Below are 12,967 nucleotides of genomic sequence, written 5' to 3' on the forward strand. Positions count from 1 at the left end.
ATCCAATGAAATCCAATGAAAGCCTGGTTCTGCTGGAGGTTTCTTCCTGTTAAAGGGAGTTTTTCCTTCCCACTGTCGCCAAGTGCTGCTCATAGGGGGTCGTTTTGACTGTTGGGTTTTCTCTGTATTATTGTAGGGTCTTTACCCACAATACAAAGCACCTTGAGATGACTGTTTGTTGTGATTTGGCACTATATAAATAAAATTGAATTGAATTGAATTGAACTGAATTGAATAACCTCCCTTCTTTCTGATCTACTTTATGTATGGAAAAAATACAAGCATGCACATGACTCATGTGAAACAGCTTAACTGCTGTCAGAAACACTAAAGAAACAGAATTCAAACAATCCTCAATAGAAATAGTGGGACAATAAATTCCTATTCAGAAACAGCAAAGATGGCACTTCGTCATGGCCCCCGGGTCTAGGACCCAGAGTTTTGAGTTTGGTCTTATCGACAAGATAGTGGCACGCGTAGTCGCAGCGGCTCAGTGCTCTCCTTTTTGGTGCTCTGTGAGATCGTGTATGTGGTTATGTGAGTGTCAACTGTTGCTCAACGCAACACCATTATTTTGGGCAACCACCACTTCATACAGATGCACAAACACCTACAGATAGGAGCACAAAGTAAGCGGGTGGTTAAAATCGACTTCTTCTCCTCCCACAACATCCTGGTGGACATTGCCAAACCACCCGGCTCTTTGTGGTTCATCATCCCCGAGGGAGGTGTCCCAGATGGAGCTGTTGCAAAGAGAGGAGGCAGAAAAGAGGCTGCTAAGCCGGCACTCTAGCCAGACTATGGAAATGGCCTCATAAACCGCTGCTGCCCAGCGTTTTCCTCACCAATGGTATGACTGACAAATAAAATGGATAAATTGAGATTGCTGGTGACTACAAACAATACTGTGAAGGACTGCTGTGTGTTGCTCTCCACTGAGACCTGGTTTCATTCCTCCATTCCAGGTGCAGCCATTGAGCTAGCTGGCAGGACAACACATCGGCATGATTGCCCAGTCAGACCATCTGTGCCTGCTCATGATACCACCATACACTGCCCTCAGGAAAACTGCCCCTTTCACAAAGAGAAAGCCACGGATGAATGGAAAGGTGTAGATCTTGCTCAGAGAGAGGAACACCAACTTCAGTGCTAGTGATGGGGTGCTTTACAGCAGTGCCAGAGCCAAGCTGAAGAGGGGCATCAAGGAGGCCAAGGCTGCATATAAGAAGAGGATTGAGGACTGTTTCCAGAGCCATGACTTCAGACAGGTGCAGCAATGGGTTCGGCATATAATAAACTACAGACTCAGGCTGTCAGTTGACAACATCAATCTGGCAGAGGAGCTGAACAGCTTCTTTGCTTGCTTCAAGGTACAACAACCAGAGACAGCCATCCAACACCCATCAGCAGGCAGCAGCTACATTCTCAGGCTGGAGGAGCAACAAGTGAGGTGTATGCTGGAAACTGTGAACCCCGGGAAAGCTGTGGGGCTTGATGGTGTCTCTAGATGTGTACTGAAGGTCTGCGCAACTCAGCTGGCTGGTATTTTTACCAGCATTTTTAACCAGTCACTGAGTCAGGCTGCTGTCCCTCCCTGCCTGAAGTCCTCCACTATCATCCCCATCCCCACGAAGAACGCCATCATTGAATTGAATGACTACAGGCCAGTAGCACTTACACCAATTATAATGAAGTGCTTTGTCCAGGCTCACATCATCTCCAGTCTGCCCCCCAGGCTTGACCCCCACCAGTTTGCAGATTTTCAGTTCCTGGGAGTGCATCTGGAGGATGACCTGACCTAAGCCACGTTTCCATTAGTATTTACTCAGCACGGCTTAACTTGACTCCATGCGGTTTGAAGGTGTTTCCATTAGTACCTGGTACCAGGTACTTTTTTAGTACTCACTCAGCCGGGGTTCCAAGCGATCTGAGGCGATCCGAAAATGTGACATGGAAGAACAGCATGCCACTGATTGGCTAGGAAGTGTTGTCACTAGTTGAGTCATGAGAGTGACTCTTTCACCAGAATCAACCGTGCCATTTTTAAAACCCGACAGCAAGAAACTGGAAGCATGCAAAGCACTGGTTGAATGCCCAGACTGACAGTTTGCATTGGTAGTTTTGCAACATGAGAGCCATCTGAAACGTGCACACAGCATACATATTATAACCCTATATCGCCGAGCGATCGCTGCTGAAGCACCCCTTACCTGCCACTAATAGCCGTGAACAGCTGGTTAACACAGCTGATCACAGGAACTTTGAATTACTGTAATTACACGACCATTTGTCCTATCGGAAAAATTCAAACGGTTTCTGAAAGCTGAGAAACTGCACTTCACAACCAATATAGGCTTAATACAGTAATTGTTGCTGGAAGTAAGCGAACAGCAGCAATTTTGAAGTACACTGAGTTGATTATGACATGTTCAGTGGTATAGGGTTATACTTAATGATAACCTACATCCATTAAAACATTGTATGGGGAACCTATGCATGATGATGATATTAACCCCTTAACTGGCAGCAAATAAAATCACCTGAAACAACTACATAACACCCTCTGGTTATTATTGGCTCTGAACAACCCATTTCATAGCCTATTAATCGGCTGCGTCTGGTCCGCGGGCCGAATGAAGTGCATTTATATGGCAGGCTAGACCCGCCCATTTTGACTGACACCTCATTCGGCCAATAATGTTAAGAAATGGGTTTCCCAGAGCCAATAATACTCAGAGGGCGTCACGTAGCTTTGTCAGGTGATTTGGTGCAGCCAGTTACATGATTGGCCAAATGACGTGTCAATAAAAATGGGAGGGTCTAGCCTGCCATATAAAAGGGACTACAAACGGCCCGTCACCGGGCCCTTGCCAGTTAAGGGGTTAAACTGGCATTAGCTATGTTAGCTTACCTCTATCTCATCCATTGTTATGTTGTGTTTTGAGCCGCATACAAATTCCGTCAAGAGGCTACTGCCCGCGCTGCTATATCGACTCCACCCACATCGAGGTGCTCCTCAATTGCAATGGAAACAAAACAAGACCACAGCGAGTCGACCCGCGCTGAGTAGATACTAATGGAAACCCAGCATTAGAGTATCAACACCACCAGCATTGTCAAAAAGGCCCAGTAGAGACTGCATTTCCTGAGGGTTCTCAGAAGCAACCACCTGACCCAAAATTTGCTGGTGTCCTTCTACCATTGCTCTGTAGAACGGATTTTGACCTATTGTCTGTGCGTATGGTTTAATAGCTGCACAGCAGCAAACAGAAAAACACTCCAGCGAGTCATTAATACAGCTCAAAAGATTATAGGCTGTCCCCTGCTCTCCCTCCAGGAACTGTTCAATGCTTGCTGCCAGAGAAGGGCACAGGACATCCTCCAGGACCCCTCAGACCCTTTGTTTCAGCTGCTGCCATCAGGAAGACGCTTCAGGAACTTTAAGGCCAAAACAAATAGACTGAGAAACAACTTTTATGCCAGAGCCATCATTGAATTGAACTCGGTGCTGTCAAATGGAAAGTGACGTGGAGTGGTAGTGTCTCTTCTAATTTTATTATGTATTGTGTTTTATTAACTGTTTTACTACTCATACTTTCTATTATTTATTGTTAAGGCACCTGGAAGGACTGCATTTTAAATTTTGTTGTGCAACTTGTGTGTACAATAATTCTATTCTATTCTATTATTATAATAAGTTCTTGGTTTGTTCCTTAGATTTATATTCCTAGGTTTGGGGTTCTTGTTAATGGTTTCAGTTTGCACTGAATTTCCTGAGTCCCTGTGTATTCTGCCTTCCTTGTGTTTCTGTGTCTCATTTTTGTTTCAGTCTCTGTTTTGTCGGTTATCCTCATTTGTTCACTTAATAGTATTGCCTCTGTGTTTAGTTCCATGTTCTTGATACCTTGTTTAATTTCTCTCTGTGTTTGGTATTTATATTCTCAGGCCCTCTTAGTCTTAGTATGGGGTTCTGTTCTTGGTTTTAGGTTGTTGTGATCATGCATCCCCTGTGTTGCCTATTAGATGCGGTTAGTTCCTTTTCATGTCCAGTCTGTCCTTTGACCTTAGTGTCCCTGTGTCTGTCTTATCCCTCTGTGTCCTGTTCCTGTGGATGTTTGGTTTTCTGTTTAGTTGTGTCAGGTTAACCTTTTCTCTCCATTCAGTTATATCTCCATTCCTGTTTTCTGTGCCTTTAGTTCCCTGCCTGCTCCAGTTGGTTAGTTTATCTCGTTTTGCATTCCCATTCTGTCCTCCCATCTCTTCTCTGTATTCAGGGTTCTAGCTAGCAGTTGATCATGCCGCACTGCACCTGGCTGAGGTACCTTTGAGCCAGGCTGAGAATTTCAGCTGTTAGCTACCGAAACAGATCGCTAGCCATAGCTAGTTTAGTTCTACTTTCCCTATCTCGTGATTCCTGATTTGTTCCCACTGTGTCTCCAACCTGTTTCTTCTCCCCTCGTTACCTTGTATATAAACTGTATGTGTTTCCCATAGCTCTGTGTCACGTCATCCCTCATTCCAGTGCTGTCTTCTGCCCAAGTTCTGTGTTCCACTTTTGTTCCCAGTTTGTGTTTCCAGGTTCCAGTCAGCTCTCTAAATTTTGTGTTTGGAAAAGTCTTCCGTATTAAAGCTTCTGTTCAGGCCCTGCCTGTTTTCACAGCACTTTATGACACATTTGTCCCACCCATAACCCAAAGAGCCAAACTACAGCAGAACTGGGAAACATTATATGTGATAGAGATGTCCTTGTTAAGTATCCTCCAAGAAAAAAAAAAGAAAAAGTTTCATAGTGTTTAGAGCACTCTTAAGTCTGAGCTTTTGGCTCAGAATGATTTATTTTACATATACAGACCACTTTATTTAAAACTTTGGTCATTTTTCATTGTATCAGTGTATTTATGACAATTTAGGGAAAAGCATGATAGGTCCACTTCAATCTAAATGCTTACAAAAATAATGTTTTACAAATCTACACATTTCATAAGAAGATCTGAAGCCATTTAAACTAATACAGCTTTGAAAGGGTAACCAGATCTGGGCTGTATGATGTTTTTTCACCTCTTCTGAAAAGCAGAGTTATGGGCCTATATATTGCTTTAGAGTTACTGTGCCTTTGTGGCTATGATGCAGGTCATGACAGTGAGGCTTACACAGCAAAAACTGAGAGGTCAGTAAACAGAGTATCGTAAATAAAATGGAAACAAAATAAAAAGTTGCATTCATAAGTCACACAAAGGCACCTGCATTGTTAATATCAACTGATAGATTAATTCACCTCTTTGAAGTAGAGACGAGTCCAACTGCAGCCCCGTTCACATAAAAACCATGCAAAAGAGCCCCTCCACTGCCATTACACACACACACACACACACACACACACACACACACACACACACACACCCATTTTCAGAAACTCAAAAATAATTGTGCAAACTAAAATGATTTTAAATTTAACAATTTACAGTGGGGTGGGGGTGGAGTCTATGCCAGCTGTCATAGAACAAGAGGTCGCTCTAGAGGTCGCCAGCCTGTCGCAGGGATAACACAGCGAGACAGACAACCTTTCACACCTATGGGCAATTTAGAATCACCAATTAACCTAACCCCAGTAACTGCATGTCTTTGGACTGTGGGAGGAAACTGGAGCACCCGGAGAAAACCCACGTAAACACCGGGAGAACATGCAAACTCCACACAGAAAGGCCCAGACCTTGTAGCTGTGAGGCATCAGTGCTAACTACCATGCCACCGTGCTTCCAAGCTGCATTTAATCAGATTTGTCTGCCGGTAACTGCTGCTGTTTTAGTAAGCGCTGCTGATTTGGCCACTGTTAGCCCAGGTTGCTGAAACTGTTTTTGAGGTAGCTCTAATGTTGTAGACGACTCAGACACTTGGCAAATAAACTCATATGACGTGAGAATCAAAATGTTTATCAGTGTGATTTTTAGGACATTCGAGCCTAACATTAGCTGGCATAATGTTGGCTTATAACCAGCTGTTGTTGATTAGCTGGTTCCTGCCAGCTCTCCGTAAACAGCAGGGTCACCCGTCTGAGCTGCAATATTGGGAATAAATAAGCATGAGGTGATAATAAGGTGACATGTAGATGAACCTCTCAGGTGATTTGTTCTCATGAATCTCATCAGAGGAGGATTGTTTTGTCAGCTTTATTGTCTGAGGATTGTTGTGTTGCATTATGTTTTAGTAGTAAAATAATAACAGACAATGACAGTTTGGTTTTTTGACTCAATTTTCATTTGTTTTGTAGTCAAATGTGGCAGTTATTGAAAGTTATTTTTTGTTACTGATTGATTGCAAGGAATAAAAAAGTAATTTGTTTGTTTTAGTCACATATTTTGATCCACAGATAACGGTTTCATATATTCAAATGAACTGAAATTCACTGAACCGTGGCTTCTGTATCGCAGTATGAACCGAACTGTGGAATTTTGTTACAGCCCTGTTCTGTGCTAAGAAATAGATGAGACTGGGCAAAATATTGGACCAGTAATTATACACAGTAACATTAAAGTTAAGAATAAAAAGTGTAACATTAAGGATGTAAAACAAAACACTTTATTGATTGAAAATTTGCATTATAATTTTAAAATGCAAATAATGAAAAAATGAAATTGAAATACGTGGAAATTAAATGTGAAATTGTTTTGGCTCCAGTATGGGTCAGGCCAGTGCACACAGCAGATTACATACCTGTGTCTATGTGTTATTTGATTAAACAAAATGTGGTTACTTTCTGTGGATTTTTCAATTTTCCTTTAACATGGATAGCAAGATTGATCACATCATTACTACGATGTCTACAGTCTACTATTATGTAGTTGCAATTTTCTAGATGATGCCAATTTTTAAAGTCTGACCTGCTAATTTTCTTTTAGAGAACTGTTCCTGTAATTGTTCCTGATATAATAATATCATCATTGCTCCAGGTTATTGGACACCTTTTTGTACATTTAAAAATGAATTATAAATATACTGCTGTATATTACACTTTAAACTGTTTTACATATCTGCGTTGTTTGGTGATTACGCCTTCAGAACGTCAGTTTTTGTACGGTTACTACGCTGTGTAGTCATGGTGGAGTTGGACCAATAAATTCTGAGAAATTGTCACTAAGAATAAGTACGAAGGGCTGGTATTGTTCTTTGATTTTGTACTTGTTTTATTGAGCTGTCATTTTTCATGCTTTTGTTGCTTTAACACAGTAATTTCACAACTTTCAAGATAAATAAAATATTCTTATAAATAAAATATTCTTCTTATTATTATTAAATTGGTACTGGTGTCAGACTGGTCAGTTACTAATTTATAAGCATTAAAACAAACAGTGCAGCTTTCAGTGGTTATGCAATGTTTATTAAGACTAACACTGCTGAAGTTTTCAAATTCCTCACTAACTAATTAAAATGAAGCTGTTGTTGAGAAACTATGTTTCACGTTCCTCTATGTTCTCGAGTAATGGCTGAAAGGCCACAATGTTCAAAAAGCGCGGCTCACTTTGCTGATTTCATGAAAATGCAGCTAAATGCAATCTAACCCTAATGCCAAAAAGGCACAGGGGCAATGCCAGCAACCTGACATTAAATAGAGCATCCTTCTCTGAGGAAGTGCATTGTGTGACATCTGGTTCCAATACAGATGGAATTTACCAAACAAAAAAATGAGACCATCTCAACCAAGTCAAACACCTGTTAGTGTAATCAAAATCAGTCTGTAGTTATTAACTCAGGATACAATTAGCATGTTTGAATGTTCCTAATTAGCATTTTGACAAGCAGCAGCTGCAGCTTTACCAGAAGATAGACAGACACACAACTTAAATCCATTGTCAATCTCTCTGTATAAATAACAAAACAACAAATTCACTGAAAAAATTCACAACTCAATAGTATAAGCATTTCACTTAATGCTGCACCAGCAACAAATAAAAATGTATTTGTGTGAAAGTAGGAGTAAGGAGTACATGTATGAATAATAATAATATAATAATAATAAAAAATCGACCAAATAAGCCTGTAAAAAGCTTTCTTCCTAGAAAAAGGCAGATTACAATGAGAATGATGTGCTTATGATGGGAATCGTTTCTGGCCAAACTGCAGCATCTCCTCAGCCTGATACACAAACACACAGCAGGAACCCACATTTTTCAAGAGTTACAAACACTTGCTGCTTTTGTATGGTGCATCAACTGGTCAGTAAGACTACAAAGGTGTTATAGAAATGCCAGTCCTACAGTTTTTGATGCAAGTTGAATAAAAAAAAAAGTTCTTTATTAATTCAACTGTTCAACAAAAGAGAGACAGAGAGAGAGACAGAGAGAGAGAGAGAGAGAAAGAGAGTAATGTTTTGAAGTACAGGGAGATTTCTCTTAAACCCCAGCAGCACAATATTAAATACCCTCACACTGTTTGAGCTAATTTAAATATGCAAAACAGTTTTAGTCTGTTCTGATAATATCAGCACCAACTGACATCCACAGACTCTTTGATTTTTGAGGCAACAAGAGATCTGATGTATTTGGTCAGTTGGTAAACCAGCCTACTGGTAGTAGGAACTGTACTGAGAGTGTTCAGGGGTTAAATTAGGCTGCAGCTCACTAGAGGACCTCCTCCTCTTGACATCCACACTTGACTTACTTTCAAGTAATCTCATGCTGGTCAAACAAATGCAACACGTGAGCTACTCCTATTTGATTATTAACCAGCTGTGGCCATCACACCACAGAATGATTAATGTGTGTCAGTTTACATACATGAAGCCATCATAATTTAATTAATGGTCTACGCTAACTTTATTAACCTACATACTTTTCTGTACTATACCAAGTTAATACATTACAAAGTAAAAGCTGACTGCATCATGCAATGGTCATTGTGTTTAGCTTGGTTTCCTACACGCCTTGGTTATGAAATTCTGTCTGCCAGTCGGTATGAAGTCTCCTGTGAAAATGAAGGCTTGACTGCACAACCAAAACAGGATAGCATTTATGTTTTTCAGGTAGCTATCAGTAGCTTTTACAAGGCAATAAAAAAATACCAGATAGTTAAAGAAAATACCACTTGGCAAAAAAAAATAAAAATTAATCCTATTGTCAGAAAAGGCAATGGCTGTGAACAGGAAGAGTGACAGGAACTTAAATAAACCAGAGTCAAGCCAGAATGGGCATTCACTCCATGGCGAGACGTCTGGAACGTGAAAGGGTTCAAAAGTGGCATTCAGTCAGCATCATTTCTACTAGTTCACTAAGAAAAAAAACTGCCTGCCACATATGTGTCTGAAATAACTGTTTTCTGAAGCACAGTTGTCTGCACCAGTGTTGTCTATTACCACTTTACAGGTAATACTTGCAGGATGAAAAAGCAGTGAAATGAGTCTATATGTATAATTTACTTTGGATACTGTAGTTCAGTGAAAAAAAGAATTGTCTATCATTCAAATGTATCTGTACATACATGTTTCAGATCATTAAACAAGTTTTACTATTAGCCAAAGACAACCCGAGTAAATAGAAAAAGCAGTTATTAAATGATGATTTCAAGGGAAGAAAACTATCCAAACCTGCCTGGCCCTATGTGAAAAAGTAATTAAATCATGAATTAACTGTGGTTATCCACATTTTTTGGAAAGCTAAGTTCAATTTCTCAAGCCACACCCAGGCCTGATTAATGCCAAACCTGTTGAAACAAAAATCACTTATATAGAACCCATCTGACGAAATGAAGCAGGCTAAAAGACCTCAAAAAGCAGCACATCATGCCACGATCTAAAGAAACATCTGAGGACAAAAGTCATTGACATCTGTCAGTCTGGAAAGGACATTTCCAGGCATTTCTAAGGCTTTGGGACTCCAGTGAACCACAGTGAGAGCCGTTATCCACAAATGGAGAAAGCTTGGAACAGTGGTGAACATTCACAAAAGCAGCCTACCAAAATTACTCCAAGAGCTCATCGACGACTCATCCAGGAGGTCACAGAAGAACCCACACAACATCTAAAGAACTGCAGGCATCACTTGCCTCAGTTAAGGTCAGAGTTCATGATTCAACAATAAGAAAGAGACTAGGCAAAAATGGCATCCATGGGAGAGCTCCAAGGAGAAAACCACTGCTGACCAAAAAGAACACAAATTTACCAAAAACATCTTGATGATCCCCAAAACTTTGGAAAAAAATATTCTGTGAACTGTCAAAACAGAATTTTTACTTTTTTTGGGAAGGTTTGAGCCCCATTAGATCTGTTATAAAACTAACACAGCATTTCATAAAAATAACATTAAAGCAACAGTCAAACACGGTGGTGGTAGTGTGATGGTCTGGTGTTGCTGACCTCAGAAACTTGATGGAAGCAGGAAACAAGTCATAAAAGACTTCTAACATCTAGTCGAGTGCATGTGAGTCCCTGAAAATACTGGACTGTGTATAACAAGCGTGAACTGTTGGCTACACTGAAGGCGTAGGGTATGCTGACCATTTATAAGGCGAATTCTGCAACATTAAGCTTCCGCTGTCATCAGTGAAGGTGGCTACACTGGGCCTGAGAGCAGGTATTAAGTGATGTGCATATGCCATATAGATCTGCTCCTCAAACTAGACTAAGCTTAGTGTGGTGTGTGTTTTCTTCCACAAATAAATAAATAATTGTAACAATACAGAAAAGTCAGATATTGACATTTTGCCAATTCCAGCTGCCTTTTGATTAGTAACATTGTATAATCTACTTTAGTAGATGTTTGCTCACCAATGTTAAACTAGGTGACACACACCTGAAGTTTTGACTATATCTGTGTAACGTTAATGCTAACAATATATCTGACACTCCCAATAATTAAAAAAAAGAGAGAGCAATTGAAATAAAGATCTGGATATATATATATATATATATATATATATATATATATATATATATATATATATATATATATATATATATATATATATATATATATACACATATATATATATATATATATATACACATATATATATATATATATATATACACACATATATATATATATATATATATATATATATATATATATATATATATATAGTGATGCTGATATGCAAACAAGTCAAATCCACAGAAAACAACAGCAATACTATTAAGAACAATTTTAGAACAATTTTGGACAGACAGACACATGCAGACAAGCTCGAAAGGTTACTGTAGAGAAGTTGAATCTGTTGAAGTCTGTTAACCAGTAACTTCAAAGTATTCCAGCTAAAAGCCACATGTTAATTCAAGTCCCTGCTCAGCAGGCCTCTTGCAGTCTGTGTGATTTGTTCCAGCCTTCAGCCTTGTGTACTTTCTTTTGATATCAAGCCTTAACTCAGATTACAGCCTGTAATAACTTCAGGCACTGCTGAAATTGTCTGAATAAAGACATCAGTCACTGGACAGTGTTAGGTCATATCTGCACTGTCAAATCTGTCTAAAGCTTCCTTTCAAAATGGGAGGGCTGTCCTTTAACAGTTCAACTGTAACAGCAATGGTGTAGTTTTACCTGAGACAGCGAGAGGGAAGAAAACATCATTTTGATGAGATGGAGCTGAATCTGACCAAGTTATGCGTTAACATAAACATCCCTTGGCTGAGAATTTTAATTCCCATAGCGCATCATTTCTTTTTGCAGATTTCTACGTGTTCTTCCATGTTCTAATTCAGTTAAGCAACTGCGCCTCCGGGTTGGAGAAACTGGGCTTTTTGAAAGAATCCAGATATGAGAGCGCTCCAGTCAGCTCGAATGACTCCGCTGCGTTAAATCCAGAAACGATGACACGCCAAAAAAGTTTAGGCCCCAGAAAAATGTCCCGCAGGGAAACAAAGAAAGTTCAAAATAATCATTCTTCGGAGAATGTGGCCCGAGGTTTAACTGAGCACAGGAGCTGTGCCATTTGGAGAGGGAAGGAGATGAGGGGGCGAAGAATAAAAGACGGAGAACTGAAATGACGTTATGAACTCAGCCCATCCCAAACCATGGGCTTAAAGCTGCAGCTGCGCTCTCACTCCGCAGCTGCCATATAACACGCACAGCAGTTCATCTCAGTAACAGCTTTATCTACGTCGAGTCCAGCACAGGCTACCCTGATTCACACTGGGTGTTCAAAGTCCTGAGCGGCTACATCCCCAGTCAGATGACAACACATTTATTTTAGATGTGGATATATCATACTCACATCAGCACAATATTTCCATGATATATAAGCACATGGCCATTTAAAGAAACCAACACCAAGTGTCCTGTTAATGTGTTGGTGTGTGACCATGCGCAGTCAGAACAGCGTCTTCTCCAACACTAAGACTCTGAGTACCCAGAATTTAACTTAAGCGCCTTCACGGGCATCCAAGTGGACAGAGATCTGTAACTGTAACCATGTTTCACAGCATTTTCCTAGTCATCAAACCCTGTGAGCTCTCCTCACATATGGATGGAGGCACGTGGAAATCACAATAAAGGTGATCACTCAGAATAACTTTGTGTGGCTTTACAATAACTTCCCTCTGAGGTGACAACTGGGTCCAAACTGGTCCAAACCATGGCAGGAAAATGCAAGTATGAGTGCTCGTAGGCTAGGTACAGGGGGATATACTTCATCCCTGTATTATTCAGTACTTTTTTAGTGCACTCTCTTAATTTGACAGCCATAAGTCATGTTATTTAAAATACGTTCATATAAGTTTATAAAATGTGTGTTAAAGAGTTTTAAACATATTCAGGCAACAATAAATTCTACTTAGAGCCTACATCAATGACTAAGCACTCTCATGATATATTTGTGTAACACTTATGTTTCCTTTTCTACTCAGAATCCTTACTTTCGGTATTTTAAATAAATTGAGCTAATAATGATTTATTTTCGTTGTCTAGTGGTATACAGTTCACAGTAGTCGATTTTAACTCAGGACGTTGGTTTTACCTAAGATGTGAATACCTTCACATCAAGC

The 12,967-nt window shown here is 40.0% G+C and overlaps 1 protein-coding gene across 2 annotated transcripts in view; it reads right to left on the bottom strand.

Moving 5' to 3' along the window:
• Positions 1-12,967, bottom strand: part of nfic (nuclear factor I/C) — a 58,353-nt gene that overhangs the window by 43,804 nt on the left and 1,582 nt on the right. The gene's annotated exons all lie outside the window — the stretch shown is intronic.

The sequence above is a fragment of the Archocentrus centrarchus genome, chromosome 4 (genome assembly GCF_007364275.1).
Source record: "Archocentrus centrarchus isolate MPI-CPG fArcCen1 chromosome 4, fArcCen1, whole genome shotgun sequence".
NCBI lineage: Eukaryota > Metazoa > Chordata > Actinopteri > Cichliformes > Cichlidae > Archocentrus > Archocentrus centrarchus.